Raw genomic sequence first — 18,771 nt, forward strand, 5'->3', positions numbered from 1 at the left:
TCGGTTTGCTGCGGTGGGTGCGGGGCGCCCGGTCTATAGTCGGGAGCTTCAGAGCCTCCTTTAACATCTACAAACTGAGAAGGATGTTTCCCATGTTCACGGCCTTCCTTCACCCCCGTTATGCACACATTACAGCGCAGCGACCTCGCCTCCAGATCCTCGCAGCGGTCCCTCAGCGCGGCCAGCTCCCTCCTCATCTCCCCGACACCTGCTTCCATGGCGGCAAACGAGTCCGCGCGCCCGCTCAGGTCCGTCTCCAGTGCTGTCACACGGGACTCGGCCACCGCCACTCGTTTATCGACTTTCTCCACCGCAGCCAGGAGTTCAGTCCTGAATTGGCCGAACTGGCCTTGTAACTCTGCCAGTTGAGCTGTCGCCTTTTCCTCTATTTTCGCCATAAGATCCTGCTTTAAGGACTGAATAGCCAGCAGCACAGCCTGTTGACTGTCCTCATTGACGTCGCCTGCTCCACTCGGTCCGGCCTTAGCATCGGCGTTAGCCTCCAGCTCCGACCTGTTTCCTTGCTTTTTCGGCATTTTTTCTCTCAACAGCTAAGATAAGTTAGCTATTAATCTGGTTTAGGGAAATGCACAGGGTTGAAGATGATAAGTTAAAACGATATGTTGAGCAGTAAAGAGGTTATTTTGTAGTCCTGTGGGGAGCTCTGCGAAAACACGTCTTCACATGGCTCTGCTCAGACCGGAAGTCGTGTTACTGTTACACCACTTTTTTGTGTTACATTTTTTTGCATGGAAGAATATTTTGACATGTTTTAGGGGTTAAATATAGTTAGATATTTTCCTCACAATGTAAAACCATAATGACACATTCTCTTTCTCGCAGCTTTCTAATCAACTTTCCTCTTCATTAATTCCTCATCAACGACATTTTTGAAGTGTTAAAAACCAGGAGTGGTAGATTTCTTCGTTGCTGGACAATAGGTGAAGATTTTTTTCTGACCGCTTCCAGCAACTTTGTCCTTGGAGGGTGTGTATCTTTTACGCTGCCCAACACATTAAGGTACTTGGCAGGCCCCACATGGCTTTGATGATTTATTAGCTGTGCTGGATCTGGATGGCTGTGCAGGGGGCGGTGGTACAGCTACGAAGCCATTGCTCCCCTCACTGCATGATGGCGTCTGAAGTTGGATGGAGGGAGCCAGTGGTTGTGCAGGAACCACCGGGAGTACGGCTGCTGCAGAGACTCTGGACGCCATGCGTGTGGGCACGGCAGGCTTAGGCTGAATGGGCCTGAGCTGAATGGGCCACCATCTAACCTGAATATAAAACATAGACGGGATGATGAGTATGATTTACTGTATGTCCACACTACAAGTGTTGTACATTTACACTTTTTTAGGAGGTGAAATTAAGTGCTTAACCAACTTACCTCCGCTTATCACCATGCCTTTCACCCTGCCACATGATTGTGGCAGGGTGCAGGATTGGGGCGGGGTCTGCAGGGGGAGAGAGGGAGTGTGGGGGAGTGGCGCACAGGTGACGCGGCTGGAACAGATGATGGTACACAGGTGGGTCTAATCACTCTCTGTGTATTTCAGTAGGTGTGCGGGCCCTGGAGACGGAGGAGGACGGAAGCAGAGCAGAGCGCGAGCGAAGCCCTGCTGGAAGTGCTGGTGCACGTGTTGCCTCCAAAAAGAGAATTAAGAACGTTGCAAATAAAAACGTTTCTGCACCGATCCCTGTATCCGCTGTCCTGTCTGTGACCCCCGTAGCAGCGAGACTTGCTACAGTGGCGCCACACGTTGGGTGCCAGTGTAGCAGGGCGAGTGCTACGGACTACCGAATGCTACCGACCGACAGGATAGAGAGGACACGGAGTTTAGTGCAGAACCCTTTATTAACCAAAATCACCGCCACACGTGCACAAGCACGTCAGCCGACATCAACAGCAGCTTCTCAGCAGCAGCTCCTCCGCCTCTGCAGCTTCTCTGTCTCTCCTTTATAAGGCTGGCAGGGTGGAGAGGTTGACGGGCCACACCTGTGTCCCGTCAGCCTGAGTGGCTGCAGCTCCTCCACCCTGCCACAATGATGAACATCCTGGAACTGCACCGCAGGTCAATCTTGTGGTGGTAGAGATGTTGGCAGAGTTAGCACTGCTGGCATTTGTTCCTGTGAAAGTACTGTCCAGTGAGGCTTTGCTGTTGGTGTTACTGTAGTCCTGTAGTTGGCCTTCTTCTCTTCTCTTGAGATGAAATTGGAGATGGATCTGGCAATCAGATCGGGCAGAGGAATGGAGAGAGCGCAGAGGATGGAGTCGGCTCCAACTCTCTCAACAATCCTTTATGCCTCCCTTTATGGAGGCTGTTATTTTACTGGGAGAGGGGAGGCGGCTGGTTGGTGGTCGACTTTTGAGCATCTTGATGACGACGTGCAGCAGAACAGACAACTCTGATCAGATCCTCTTACACTTGTGCTGCGTGAGGGAACCTGTTGAAGAATATTACAAAGTCCAGTTCAGAAGTCCGCTGTGGGAATAGAGATTTTATTTAGCCGGCGTTCAGCAGACCGACACAGACACAGTGTCTCGTTCGGTGGGCTGACATCGAGTGGTTTTGAAACAAGCTTCTTTATACAAGAACAAACAACAGAATGCAGGAATACACGAATCAGGCGAGAGACAAAAAGTAATTTACAGTCGGATGTGACTCGGGCCAAATGTCATTATCAGACATTTGGCATGACTGTCACAGACCTCCAAATCACCCCATAGGGTGCTCTCGTGATTCAAATCTGTTTGAACCAACTTCCGAGGTGTCGGGACCTTCACGTGGGGTAGGAAGCTGGAGTCACAACAAAAGGTGTTGAGTCCAGTTGTCTGTTTGAGCCAACTTCCGAGGTGTCGGGACCTTCACGTGGGGTAGGAAGCTGGAGTCACAACAAAAGGTGTTGAGTCCAGTTGTCTGTTTGAGCCAACTTCCGAAGTGTCGGGACCTTCACGTGGGGTAGGAAGCTGGAGTCACAACAAAGGTCTTGAGTCCAGTTCAAAGCCCTGTAGGGGGTAGGGGCTGGAGCTTCCCATGACAATGTGGCTCGACAATTCACAATTTTTTTTTTTTTTTTCTTTTTCACTTAAGTACAGTCAATCCCAATTTTGAACAGAAAGTCTGAATTTTCCTCCTCCACTGACGGTAGAGGTGGAATTACAGTGGAGTACATGATTGTAGTAGTAGTTTGAGCCATACATATTTTGCAAGTGAACCTTAGACATGTAATCAGAAGCCAAATAACAATTAGGAGTACAAACCCCAATAAAGCAAATTCAAATATCAAGTAACCAACGTGTCCTAACTGTTCTCTAAACCAACCAAACAAACTAGTCGTGACAGGTGTATGTAATGTGTTAGCAATGTTTTTCAAGTGATCTGTTATTTCTTGGATGGTGGCATTGTGGTTAGGTATAAAGGTACAGTTTTCAGTTTTAATCACAGCACAAGTTCCCCCTTGAGAAGCTAATAAGTAGTCCAATGCAGCACGATTTTGCAAGGCCATCATCCTTACAGCAGTCATCTCTTGTGAAAGCATAGACATGCCCTTTGCTGTGGTATTTGCTAAGTCTTCAACTGCATGAGATAGATCCCTTATCTGATCCAAAGCTGCCATGACTCCGTAATTTGGAACGAGGGCACCAACAAATCTTGTCCATGGTGTTTGGGTGTGTGTGTTCAATTCTCTTTTAACAATGCGAACTTTCGGTGGTACAGGGACGATTTTCATGGCTGGTACCACATGGCCCAGACCACATATACCAGACCAATCGTTTGGAAGATATTCGTAAGCCTTCATGCCACAAATCCAGTAAACACCTTTTGGTAGAGGTATGGAACAGCGATTAACCATTGTAGCAAGGTAGTTATAATCCGTAATGGAATCGGGCAGTGGATTTTGGCTTGTTTTAGGCTTGACAAGCGGTTCTTCAGAAGGAGAGTATGTGGAGTCACAGTTTGATATTCCTAGGTGGATAGTTCCTTTGCCTTCAACACACCACTTTAATGTCTTTGGGATCATGGTGAGGGTGAGAGGAATCGGTGTGCTGCAGGAATAACAGCTAGTGTGAATTTGATCACAATACATTTGTCTCATTTGGGGGGGTTTGTGACAGTTGCAATGCCCATAAGAGGAATTGAGGTTCAAAATGTAACAGGTGTCACATGAAGTAATGGGCAGAGTCATTAATGGGAGTCCTTCTTTTGTGCTGTGTGGAATGAACCCACACACATAACAGTTATCAGGGTGTGGGCTATTTTCAGCAACCATTTTTGCCAGTTGGAGGTATGTGTTTGTTGAGGGTTGTGTTTCATATATTTTAGGAGTTATTTTCTCCTGGTAAACGGTTAGGTCTCGTTTGTGGTGTTTGCAAGGGTGTCTGTTTTGTTCCTGCGACAGATGTGAGTGTTTTGGCGTGTACAATGCATCTGCTTCTGGGCCTCTGTGGCCTGCGCTGCTCCCCTGCTCCTCTGCCAGTCGTCGAAGTCTGGGGTGTTGAAGTTCATCTACTTCTGGGCTGTCCGAGCCTGCGTTGTTTCTTTCACTGGCTCCGACGGTGGTGAGGACGAAGACCCCCAGGAAGAAGATGGTACCAGCTGGTTTCCGGTGCATGGCGGAGGAGTTGTTTTCTTGCAGTGGGATGCGTGGATCCAGATTAGACGCCCCTCACACTTGACGGCGGTGTTGGTGGTGAGCAGGACGTGTTGAGGTTTAGACCAGCGAGGTTTCAGGGCGTTTTTCCGTCGGAACTCCCTGACACAGACCCAGTCGCCGGGTTGGAGGTTATGGCACGGTTTGTCACTAGGAGGAGACTGGACAGCTTTTACTTGTCTGTGGATTGACTGGACAGCAAAAGTTAGAGCAGAACAGAATGATATCATGGATTCATCCATGGCATGGAGGTCCATCTTTTTCATACATAGAACTGAATTACTTGGTATAGTCATAGGTCTACCCGTAATAATTTCATGAGGTGTGAGTTTATGCTTCCTAACGGGTGTTGACCTCATCGATATTAGGGCCAAAGGCAACAACATTGTCCATTTTAGCCCAGTTTCAGCACACAGTTTGGCTAGTTTGTTTTTCAAGATGCCATTTTGTCTTTCAACTAGCCCTGCAGACTGCGGGTGGTATGGGCAATGCAGTCTCTGTTTAATACCCAGGGATTTACAGAGTTCAGTCATTATTTGTCCAGTGAAATGAGTACCTCTGTCTGAATTGATGCTGTGTGGAATGCCGAACCGTGGAACAATGTCTTTTAATAGGCATTTCACTACAGCAGTAGAGTCCGCCTTCCTGCAAGCCCAGGCTTCAGGCCAGTTTGAAAACATATCCACGCATACAAGAACATTTTCATATCCCTCACATTTTGGCATATGAATAAAGTCTATTTGCAGAGCTTCAAAGGGTCCCCGTGGGGGGGGGGTGTGTTGACAATGTTGTTTGTACTGTTTTCCCTGGGTTATGTTGTTGACAGATTAGGCATTGTTCACAATATTTTCTTGCATAGGATGTGAATCCTGGAGCATACCAGTCTTTCAACACTATCTGACACATTCCCCCTTTGCTTACATGTGACAAACTATGTGACATGCGTGCTAGCCACGGGTACAAGGATGTGGGTGCAACAACGCGGCCGTCGTTGCTGACCCACAAATTATTTACATTTTTACAACCATGGGAAAGCCACAATCTGTGCTCCTTCGCATCAGCAGTCTCTTGTAAGAGGGCTACATCATTAGGAGAAGCCAGATCGTTAGCGGGTATAGAAGGGTAGAGCTTTACATGGACAGGTAAGCCAAATTTGGCGGCTTCTTTTGCTGCATGGTCAGCCGAAGCATTGCCTAGTGAAACAGGGTCCTTGAATTTGGTGTGGGCTTCACATTTAACAACAGCAATAGATGAAGGTAGTTGACACGCTTCTAACAGTTCACCAATCAATTGACCATGTTTAACGGGTGTCCCCGAAGATGTGATAAATCCTCGGTTCGCCCACAATATACCAAAATCATGTACACAACCAAAAGCATATCTGGAATCTGTATAGATCGTAACAGTTTTACCTTTTGCTAGTTGACAGGCTCTCATCAGTGCATATAGTTCAGCTACTTGGGCGGAGTTGGAGGAGGGCAGGGCGGCACTTTCAACAGTTGAGAAATTATCACAAATTGCATAACCTGCATATGGTATTCCATTTTCTCTATAAGCAGAGCCGTCAGTGAAGAAAACAAGATCAGAGTTGGAGAGTGGAGTTTCAGAAAGGTCGGGATGAGGTTTAGATGAACATGAGGTGACATCCATACAATTATGGGGTTCACCATCATCTTCGGTTGGAAGTAATGTAGCAGGGTTAAGGATAGAACATCTTTTTAGTGTAATGTGTGGAGCAGTGAGAGTTAGTACGTATTTTGCTTCTCTTGTCCCTGTCACATGTCTATGTGCCTCTCTGGTAATCAGGGTGAGTGCATCGTGTGGGACCATGACTGTTAGTGGTGACCCTAAAACAATATCAGCAGATTTGTTAATAGCAAGTGCTGCTGCGGCCACGGCTTTGAGACAAGGTGGAAGCCCTCTCTCGACGGGATCCAGTTTAGAGGAAAAGTACGCCACAGGTCTGTAAGCAGAGTTATGACGTTGAGTGAGAACAGATTGGGCAAATCCACATTTTTCATGTACAAAAAGAGTGAATGGTTGGTTGTAGTCGGGAAGGCCGAGCGCAGGGGCAGATAGTAATGCCTGTTTTAACTTGTTAAAAGCATCGTCAGCTTGTTGTGACCAGGTTAAGGGCTGAGTGCAGTCTGAGGGTTTGCATATGTCTTGGAGTGGCATTGCAAGTGATGCATAATCCATTATCCATTGTCTGCAATAGCCCGTCATACCTAAAAATGTCTTCATCTGTGACATAGTTGTGGGTTTGGGCATTTCTATTATAGATTTTATTCTGGAGGGAGTAAGGACCCTTGTGGAGCCAGATAGTGTATGTCCCAAATACTGGACTTCATTCTGACACAGTTGAGCTTTCTTAAGTGAGGTTTTGTGGCCTTTGACAGCTAAAGCGTTGAGAAGGCTAACTGTGTCTGTTTCGCATGCAGAGGCAGAGGGACTGGCTAAAAGTAAATCGTCAACATATTGAATCAGAGTGGAGCCTCCAGGAAATGACACGTCTTTGAGATCATTATTTAGAGCACGAGAAAAAATTGTAGGTGACTCAGTATACCCTTGGGGTAATCTGGTGAATGTGTATTGTCGTCCATCATATGTAAATGCAAATAAATATTGGCTATCCTTATGTAGAGGGACAGAAAAGAATGCACTGCAAAGGTCCAACACAGTATAGTGGGAGGAATTGGCAGGTATTGACGACAAAACTGTAGTAGGATTTGGAACTAAAGGGAAACGTGGGAGTACCACTTCATTTATAGCTCGTAGGTCCTGTACAAATCTATATTCTGGTTTACCTGGTTTTTTAACAGGAAGTATAGGCGTGTTGCATGGACTATCACACGGCACTATTATTCCCTGGCTTAACAGAGATTGAACTATAGGGCGGATGCCCTCTCTCTTTTCCTGAGAAAGAGGATACTGTGAAATCTTTGGCAAAGAGACATTCTGTTTCAGCAATATCTGTACTGGTTCAGTAGATTTGATCAAACCAATGTCATTAGAAGAAGAAGACCATACTGATGGGGGCACGCTGGACACTATTCTATCCTGTGTTTTCCCTTTTTCCGCATCCATCAGCTGGTTCTGATCTATCAGAGCTGCTAGTACGGCGGTTGTGTTATCTTGGTTAGTCTCTAAAAAGATACCGTCTGGTGTGCAGTAAATGGTACAATTTAGTTTGCACAACAAGTCTCTCCCTAATAGATTTACAGGTGTGGTGTCTGACAGCAGAAAGGAGTGAGAAGTTGTGAAGTTTGACATGCTTTCAGTAAACGGGCCTATAGATACTGTAGTAGGCTCAGAGACAGGTAAACACATGGGAATCCCTCCAACTCCCACAGCTCTGACAGTTTCTTTAGATGATTTCAAATTTGTAGAAGTGATTGGTCTTAAAGTTGAAAGAGAAGCTCCTGTATCTACCAGAAATGATGTAGATTTTCCATTTACATCTATTGTTAAGTTAGGCTCTTCATTTGTTTTTGCTAGTTTTATCAGTGGAGCTACTGTTACAGTTATTTCTGTTTCAATTTGGGCACTGTCCTGACAGCTCTATGGATTGTGCTGTGGGGTTTGTTGGACCTCCATGTGACCACTTGATGGAGTTACCATAGGCAGGGTAAAATTAGGTTGGGATGTTCTATAGGGGCAGTCTTTTATCCAATGATCTGGTTCACCACAACAGAAGCAGTTCCTATTGTTTTTGTTTGGGAAGTGCGACGTGTGACCTTTGTTGTGGTGTGAGCGATCCATTGGTCCACATCTTTGGTTGATCCCTCTGCCGCTGCGTCCTCCTCTCGGTACTCCGCCTGTGTAGTGAGACACTTGGGCAAGCATTAGTGTTTCATACATTTTAGATTCCTTTTGTTCTGTGTTATCCCAGTGGTGTTGAGCTATTTCCACCAGTTCAGTCATTGCTTTCCCCGCCCACCCAACTGTCAGTACTACTTTAGCCTTAACCTTTGGTTGAAGGCAGCTAGCAAATATATTTTGCAAGTAACCTGGAGGAAGTCCATTAATCTGATCTTGTGACAAACCACAATTTTCTTTTGCTGTTATCATCATTGTAGCATAGAGTTCCCTGGGATTCTCATCTTTTCCTTGTTTAAGTTTTGTGAGAGGAGTAAAGTCCACTTGTTGTACTACTTCCTTTTAAACTGCTAAAGTGATGACGCTGTAAAGGGTCTGAGCTTTTTCTGGTGTGATTTTGGCAACAGCTGTAGGATCAGAGGGAATTCTACATGCATCAAGTACTCTGCTTTTCAAATCAGGTGGCAAAGTTAGCTTTAACAGTTGCATTATGTCAGGCATGTGAGGTGTGTATATTGTGCATACTGATTCCCATTCATCTAGCCATTTTTGTTTATTTTTTCTGACATCCTTGGGAAAATCTCCTACTATCGCTTTTAGTTCTCTTCGGCTCCAAGGTTTGTAGATAACATCTTTTCCCATTGTGATCAGTGGAGCTAATTTTACTGATTGTGTTTTCTTTGATTTTTTTTGCCTCTTTTCACAACCCACTCCTCTTCACTGTTTTGGCTATTGTCTTCAGACTTGGGATGTTGTAAAATCCAGTCATCATCAGAAGTGTCATCGTCACTTGATTCTTTAATCTGTTTTACCGGATAAAGGTTTTTGATTTGATCATTTAAATGGTTTTCCACTTTCATTTTTGTCTGCGTTGTGTTTTTAAGTTCTTCCAATTCTTTCACAGGATACATAGTTGTGGCATGATTGTTTTTGTTTATTTTAATGTTTGTGGAGGACCCGGTTAATGGGTCTAATTCCTTCTTTGTCTGCGTTGCGTTTTTACACTCTTCTAATTCAGCCATCAGCTTTTTATTCTGATCCGTAAGCGAAGCTATTTGGGATTCTGCATTACGGCGTCTGCTTTCATCCCTCCAAAATCTGAAGGAGTTGAAGTGCTTTTGTCCATTTGTTTGAGAATTTAATTTTTCCTTTAAATTTTCTAATCTAGTCCGGTCAAAGGTCCCACTTGGGGGAAATTTTAAGAGACCGTCGTCTTTAGTTATCTTAACCCATGTTTTAACAAACTTGGTGCTATTGGTACCGTAGTTATCGTACATGTATTTAGAAGGACCAGTCAACTCTTCCTCTGACTCTTTACTGAGAAAACTTCCCATTGTTCCTTCTGTAAGATCCCACCCAGAAAAAACTTCAATTACACTTACTTTTACCCACAAATCACTTGCTGATTCTTCCAACCATCAGTCTACTTGAGCATACAAATCATTCGGCTTAATGTAAGGAGAGCAAGTCGATTCTTACTGAAATGAAATATACCCCAAGTATTTGGGAGAGCTAGTCATCCCCATTTATAAAATAAAACCAGTTCTTCTACATATATGTCCGTTTTCCACAAATAACTCAGTGTTCCAACACTTTTATGGACCTCACGTCCTGCATATGCAAGTCCCACTGGACTTAGTTTTGGTACTTCAGACCAACCATTTCGTTCTGGCCATTTCTTTCTTTTAATGTTACCCGAGATATTAAACCTTTTTAGAAGAGCGAGTCAATTCTAAGGCAGGAGAAGCAGAACATTCTCACAACACAATCAAATTCAAGTGTTATGAAATTGTCAGCATTCCTAAAACATCTCTACAATAGCCTTCCCAATAACACAAAATAATAATAAAAAAATAACCTTCACAACCACACAGCGGACTTACCTAAATTTCAGGATAACGTCAACTTTCTCTGGCACTCCAGTTCACAGACTTTCGACAACAGCCCAGAAACAATAATTTGGGATTTTGAAAATGGACCCCTTACCTCTGATTTAATTTAGATAGAAGTCGCTGGTTGTGTCGTTGGTCTGGAAAAAGGAGTTCCCATCGAAAGTCTATTGTTATCCGGGTCACAAGCACCAAATTGTTGAAGAATATTACAAAGTCCAGTTCAGAAGTCCGCTGTGGGAATAGAGATTTTATTTAGCCGGCGTTCAGCAGACCGACACAGACACAGTGTCTCGTTCGGTGGGCTGACATCGAGTGGTTTTGAAACAAGCTTCTTTATACAAGAACAAACAACAGAATGCAGGAATACACGAATCAGGCGAGAGACAAAAAGTAATTTACAGTCAGTTTGGAAAAGCTTATAAACCGTTTTTATTCGTACAACAGTGAGAACAATTATTTACAAGAGAGAAACCAAGACCTCCAGAGTCCCCAGACCTGGCTGAGCAAGTCCACACCAGGACAACTACAAGAGGACTGAACAGGGACGGTCTGTCAGGACGAGGAAGAAACCTCTTCTGTCTACAACAAACATGGAAGCAGGACTGAGGGATGCTGGCCTGGACCTGGACCAGGAACTCCTCTGTAGACCAGAGTCCTCTGTCTGAAACTGGCTCATGTGACAGGAAATGATCCCAAACGCAGCAGCAGATCTGCACCAGAATGATGAAAAATAAAATAAAGTAAAAAATAAATAAATAAAGACAAACCTCTAAGAACTGAAGCAACGTCGGACAGTTGACCGGACCAGAACCCCTCCAGAACCAAGAGACCCTGAAGGACACAGGAACCATCAAGTCTTGATCTACAAGCTCTTTGAATCTCTGGGGTACTTAGTATTGCCCCTCTTTTCTCTTTTCTTCAGAATAAATAATAATATGTTAAAAAAAGCGGTTGAGGTTGAGACAAAACTAGATAATCAGATGAGCTTCATTATATATTACACCTAAAACATTATTAAAAGTGAGAGCGGTGCTGATTTCTACAGAAGAGTGTTAGGGCCAGGCAGGAGAAAAATAAAAAATATTTTAGAAAAAAGTCGAAATGTTGAGAAAAAAGTCGCAATGTCGTGAATAAAGTTGAAATTTCAACTTTATTCACTTTTTTATTGAAGTGCACAATAAAAAAAAAAATCTTCCCCCTCTAAAATATTATTATATTTTTCTCCTGTCTGGCACTAATACTCTTTTGTAGATTTCTGTTCAAGATGCATACTATTATTTATTTAAGATTAAAAAAAAAAAAAATAATAATAATTTATATGATGTGATTTTGTACTTTGTGAGTTTGAATTTAATTCTGTCACTTTATGTCAGAAATGATGATGATCCAGCAGTTTTTTTTTAAATAAACTGATATATAAGAGCAGCGTTGGTGTTTCTCTGCTGTAGTGCGAGTTTCCTCCACCAGGGGGCGATCTCGCGAGACTTTATACGTCGTGCTCTCTGAAAACCATAAATATCGCTCTTTCACTGATGTCACATCCTGACTCAGACTCAGGAGCTTTTGGACGTTGCGTCTTTCCTGGACCTGATGGCAGTTCTTTCAAGACCATTCTCATTCTTTGCCTGTTCAACTTGAAGATGTTGCAGACGTAGGGTTGCCACCTTTCAGAAATAGAAATAAGGGATGCCCCGATTTCAGCAGCGCAGGCGCCAAAAAAAGGGACATCCCCAAAACTTCTAAACTGCATAGAAATGTATTTATTTTATTATGAAAAAACAAAATGCTTTGATTTAAAGCTTAAAGTGCCTTAATAGCACTGAACTTGCATGACTGTACAGACAACCAACCATACCAGCAACTGAAATAGCCTCCTATGCTATGTTTGTCCACATCAGCCAATATGTATAATATAGCCTACAGGTGAAGGTCGGAAAATTAGAATATGGTGTAAAAGTTAATTTATTTCAATAATTCAACTTAAAAGGTGAAACTAATACATTACATAGTCTGATTACATGCAAAGCAAGATGTGTTAAACCTTTATTTGTTATAATTTTGATGATTTAATTGTTTATTGATTTCATAATATAGAGATTTTTTATTTGGGGTTTTCATAAACTGTGAGCCATAATCACCAAAATTATAACAAATAAAGGCTTGAAATATCTCACTTTGAATGTAGTGGGAAATAATATATTTGTTTCACCTTTAGTTGAATTTACTACGAATGAAGTGCACTTTAAAATTTGCATCTTCAAATTTTCCGACCTTCACTTGTATATTATGACATCAATAAATAAGAACATAATATATGTCCGTATTGGTTCAATACGGAACGCAACTTTTAATTCCCAATTACGTAACAATTCCGTATTTCAAGGGACGGGTGGCAAGCCTATGCAGACGCAGAGTTACGGAGCTACCTGAGGACTCCTGCCTTTGATGGTGGAGCTGGTGGAGGATGGAGACATCAGTTACCCACAACTGAGCTTTATGGTCTGCAGATATCGTTGCAAACCTGGCGCCAGCGCTCCCTCCCAGCTAAAATTGCTTTCGTCAATGGAAATTATGACTAAATATCGTCGTCAACGAACCTTTATCACCTGAGGAAAACGAGACGCAACGAAAATGCTGGTCATGTGACGATAACGATAATATATAATGCGGAATAGAGGAATAAAAACCAGACTAAAATGTAGATTACAAAATAAAATCTCTGCTAAAATGTGTCTTCATTTTCGTTGACCTAAACGAGACGAAATGTTCTACCAAAGATCCTTAATATGCATTTTTTAAGTTTCTTCTGGTTTAGTCTTTAAACCAGTTTAGTCTTTAGATCTTTGGATCCACTTTCCTACATAGACGTGGAAAAGAAAACCCAATGTGTTGTGGAAAAAGAAAAAGATGGAGAGAAATACGGAAAAATAAATATGTTGTAAACTCAATTTAGAGTCTTCTGTATCTGGAATGTATTATTGAGTCTATAAGGTAACAATATAATAATAAAATAACCTTGTTTGAATTATAAAATGGGTTTGGCTAAATACAATCTTTGACTAAAACTTGACACGACTAAAAGGAGAAGGAACGTGACTAAAACTAATAAAAACTAAAATGATATCTGGACCCAGAGACTAGACTGAAACTAGAAGTGAAACAGGCTGAAAACAACAACACTAGTGTCACGTTGAGCTGTTGACATGTTTTCTTGTTGTTGATCACATGGTTGTGTTTGTGCGGAGGAGGACAGACCAGCAGAGGGACGGAGGAGCCCGTCCTTGTCCTCCAGCTCCTTTTTACATCCTTGTGGTCGTTCAGTGTTTGTATCTCTGGAGTCGTGGAGTGTTTAATGACGGCCGCTGTGTTTTATCAAAAGAATAACGTGAACGTTTCTTCGTGTTTCTTCTCCTCTCCTTTTCCTTCCTCTATTCTCCATTTCCATTTTTATTTATTATAAATATCTCACAGCTATCGTTTTTGTCCATCGTTCCTGTAGTTTCTTGTGCCGGCCCCCCTTTTTTCTCTTTTGTGCATGTTTGCAGGCCGGAGCCTCGGGAGCTGCGTTCTGGCCTGCGGTCCTGGTCCCCCCCCCCATCCCCGGTCATCCCGTTGCTGCTTCCACCTGCCTAAGTGGATGTCTGCTGTGTGCTGCTGACGCCTCCGCCCCTCTGGTCATCCCGCTGCTGCTTCCACCTGCCTGTTGTGTGCTGCTGACGTCCCCGACTCCCCCAGTCTGGCCTTCGGCAGGAGGGTCCCCCCTTATGAGCCTGGTCCTGCTCAAGGTTTCTTCCTCCTAAATTTTTTTACTGTATCAACCCTCACGGACCCTGAGGTCCTCTGGCACCGGCCTTTTAACCATTCCCCGAACCGCGACCAAAACCCACGGTGAGGCTGCATTCAGCCATTATGGCCCTTATTTATGGAACAGCCTGCCAGAGAACCTCAGGGCCGCAGAGGATGTTGACATTTTTAAAAGGAGGCTCAAGACACACCTTTTTAGTTTGGCTTTTATCTGATCTCATTTACCTAGTCTTTTTAGCTATGTATTGTGTCTACTTCTTTAGCTCTTTTTATCTTTAAAACTTTAATCCATTTTAGTGACTTTTTACTTTATGTTATTTATTATTCATCTTAAGTTTTATATAGATTTCTCTAAAATTTTACACTTTTAGGCATTTCTTACTTTCTTTTAATCTTTTAGTTTTTAGCTCCAGCGTTTCCTCAGGGGGGTCGTCCACACTGGGAGGTGTGCCTGCTCCGCCCATGGGGGTGTCATGGGGGTCCCTCAGGCCTGGGTAGCTGGGGGTGGGACTCCACCTTCTGTGTGGGGTCTGCCCCAGTCTGTCCGGGTTGGGGGGGTCTCTGTGGCGATGCTCCTTGTGGTCGTGGTCGGTGGAGCCTCTCAGTGTGGACGGCCACCCATAGGTAGTGTTCTTCCTCACCTGGATCGTTAGTGCTAAGCCATGTCACCAGTCCACTTACTGTGTGTGTGTGTGTGTGTGTGTGTGTGTGTGTGTGTGTGTGTGTGTGTGTGTGTGTGTGTGTGTGTGTGTGTGTGTGTGTGTGTGTGTGTGTGTGTGTGGGCGTGTGAGTGTGTGCACATGTATATGAGTGTGAGTGAGTGTGTGTGTACGCGTGGGGGGCGGGGTCGTATGGAACGTTTTAAATTGTGTTTTTTTTATTGTTATTTTATTCTGCATGTAAAGCACCATGTGTTGCATTTTATATTGTATGATTTGGTGCTATACAAATAAATAAAGTTTAAAGTTTAAAGGGGAGTTTTTCTTGCCACTGTTTGGCTTAAGGCTTTTCTCCCACTATGGGAGTTTTTACCTGCCATTGTTTATGTAACAATTGCTCGGGGGTTTATGTTTATGTTTATGTTTATGTGTATGTTCTGGATCTCTGGAAAGCGTCTAGAGACAACATCTGTTGTATTAGACGCTATATAAATAAAATTGAATTGAATTGAATTGAATCCCCCCCCCATTCACACCATTAGCTTTCATACCTGTCAAGTTTTGGATTTAAAGATGAGGGAAATGTTCCAGCGTCCCACCAGCCCAACCGAGGTCCCGTATTACATTTTAAGACGGGTTTACAAGAAATATATAATAACGACCTGTCAACCTCTTACAAACTACAACTACGTGCTCAGAATCCCATGTTGTGGACATTCTTATGTGTGTAATTCCTATAATAGAGAATACATTAAAACACAAAAGGGAATTAAATTACATTCATTTATTTGACATATTTTCAGTTTATTTACATATTGATTTCCTTCAAGTTAAACATTTACATTTTCTTTTAACTTGTCATTTCCACTCATGTTTCTCTGTTATTCCCTGAAGGATCATACAGATGTGCGAGGCTAGTGCCAACTCAGTTAGGAGAGGAACAAAAATGCTTTTTTAAAATGATTAGATTATAATACGGGATAAACTAATGCTGGAGGAGGGCAGGATGGAGATGTGTGGCACTGGGGCACAAAGATGCTAGATGTGAGGCTGTTTACCCTTTCAGTTAGCTTTCTCTGAAAAAGTTACATTTCTTTTTAAAAACTTACTTTGAATGAAAAGTAATATGTATATAATAATCCAAGTTTACTGTAGTTTGGTTTATTTGCACACAAAACAGAACCTGTATAAACAGTAAAAACAATGGTCAAATGAAGCATTGTGCAGGAGAGGTGGAAGCCAAAAAGGCTTATGAAAATGCCTCCCCTTTATAAAACAAACATAACAATAACAGCAGTAACAGCCGCAGTTGTAGTGTGGCACATAGGATATTTATATATATACACTGATACAAATATCTTGCTTGATCTACTTAAAAAAATAAGTCAACTTTTTGCATGAGATTATTATGTAGATCAAGAAAGACTAGTCTTTGTAAACTACTTAATTTTATGTATGTAAATAATACATTTTGCAAGTACAGTCAACTTAATTGTATTAAGTTTACTTTATTTATCAAAATTAATTTGACTTTAAAAAGAAAAAAAGGGGAAAAAAGAAAAAAAAGGAGAAAAAAAACAAGTTGACTTTATTTGCAAAAATTAAGTTGACTTTACTTGCAAGTGAATTTTGTATATACTAAAAGTTAAGTAGTTTATACAAAGACTAGTCTTTCTTGATCTACATAAAAATCTCATGCAAAAAAGTCGCCTTCATTTTCTTAAAGTAGATCAAGCAAGATATTTTTTACTGTGGTTGTTCTACTTAAACAAATAAAGCATGTTTCATCTAAAGTTGGTCAATCTGCCCAATAGATTAAAACTGTTAAAGGAAAAGTAAATACAACAAGATCGCTTGTTGTTTGAGTTTAAATGAAAAGATTGCCTGGGATTACATAAATACTGCTTGTTAAGGAAAAAATGCACAATGTCTTGTTTTTTTGAACAAATGCAGATTAAGTTCAAAAACTAGATGTATTCATGTAAAGCAACAAACTTCATTTTTAATTGTTAATATCACAGATTTAAATATGTCATATTTACATGAGCTTAGATTAATTTTTTTCAGTTTAATTGCCTGCTCACTTAAATATGTTATTTTATATATAGCGCTTATATTGCAAATTTACAGACACCCCCATTCAATTCTAAGCAATTCTTGTTTTTTTTTTTTTTTTGAGTGTAAAACGCACGAGACCAGCCGGGGGTTTATAAGCTGTGGTTGCGCTGAATTCTTCAGTTGGCAGTTATATATTATTATTAACACTGGGACCAGTAAGCTCTGACGATCAGCCAATGCACATTTCTGTTTTTATTGATTCTTTCAGGTGGGTAAATGTTACATTAGTGTTTTGTTGTTTATATTTTCTGTGTTTTATTGATTTTCTCCTAACGGTTATTAATTTTCCGTCAGCTGATTAGCAGCGCTGTAGTTTACCGTTGCCATGGCAACCAGGCAGCGCGCACGCTGTAACACGTCACATTTAAACAAAGAGGACAAATGGGAGAGATTATATTATTGATGTAATTGTTGTGTGTCTAAAGCCATAAGGGAATAATATAATTGTTTTATATAGATAATGTAGCATCCTCGACTGATGACGGTTGACTCTCTAACTGATGGTTCACAGATGTTTTTATTCCTTCAATGTAAAATCACTGCAAACACACCGTAAGAGCTTGTGCCCCTTATCAGCCAGGTGCTTTTTGTGTCGGTTAGGCACACTTTAGCACTCCCGACACTAGTTTAGTCTTGCAGAAAACGTTTCTGCAGCCGGTAAAACTTTAACCGTTAAATACCGGAGCGCTGAAGTTCTCGGCGAGACGCCTTCAAAATAAAAGCACTAAATACTCATCCTAATATATAACAAAATAAAAGCCTGGCTCCAAACAACGCCAATAAGAAAACAAACACAAAAACACAGAAATAGTATAGTATAATACAGAAATAGTCATATTAAAGGTCATTTACAGATAATAATTAGAGTTGTAAATAATATAAATATAGAATTGATCATTTTTAATACCCTACGTCTATTCATAACCACCTATTTTATGTTTATTGTGATTCTATCAGGGGTGTCGGACTCCAGTCCTCGAGGGCCGGTGTCCCTGCAGGTTTTAGATGTTTCCCTGCTTCATTGCACCATGATACAAGTGACTGTGTCATCAACATAACTATCCAGACTTTGATGACAAGCTGGTGACGATGATTAATTAGAATCAGGTGTGTAAAAGCAGTGAAACATCTTAAACATGCAGGACACCGGCCCTTCTGGGATTCAGTTTGACGCCTGTGTATTAGCTTATTGATTTTGAATTGAAATATTTTAGTGAATGTATTTTTAAACTGTATTCCAACCAAGAACACTGTCCATACTAAAGTGTACAAAAAATGCTACCTAATGGTTTTCTACTTAATGACCGGTTAATTAAAGGGGAATGAGTGAATGAATATCAAATAAAGCGGTAGAGTTGTTTTTTTTTTGTCTTTATCGTATAATGTTCACAAAGTGTAATGCAATTCATGTCATGGGTCGTTTATTTTGAAGGATCAAATACTCAACATCCCATATTATCAATTTTAAATCAATATTTCAGGGGTAGCATAATTTGATAGTCCAGTAACATCCTATCAAATAATGCTCCCGTCACTAAATGCATTCAGGTAAGATACTAATCACCTCACTGCCACTGCAGGATGAATGTTAGCATTCTTATACCTCAATTTATCCATTTTAAATCAATATACCTCAATTTATCCATTTTAAATCAATATTTCAGGGGTAGCATAATTTGATAGTTTTGATATTTTATATTATTATTATTATTCTTTTCTATATATTTTGATATTCTTACAGCCGGGGTTTGCAGACAGACCGGGATCCGAGCCAGAACCAGGACTCGGAGATGGACCGGGATCAGAACCAGAACCAGGACTCGG

The sequence above is a fragment of the Cololabis saira genome, chromosome 5 (assembly GCF_033807715.1).
Source record: "Cololabis saira isolate AMF1-May2022 chromosome 5, fColSai1.1, whole genome shotgun sequence".
Taxonomy (NCBI): Eukaryota; Metazoa; Chordata; class Actinopteri; order Beloniformes; family Belonidae; genus Cololabis; species Cololabis saira.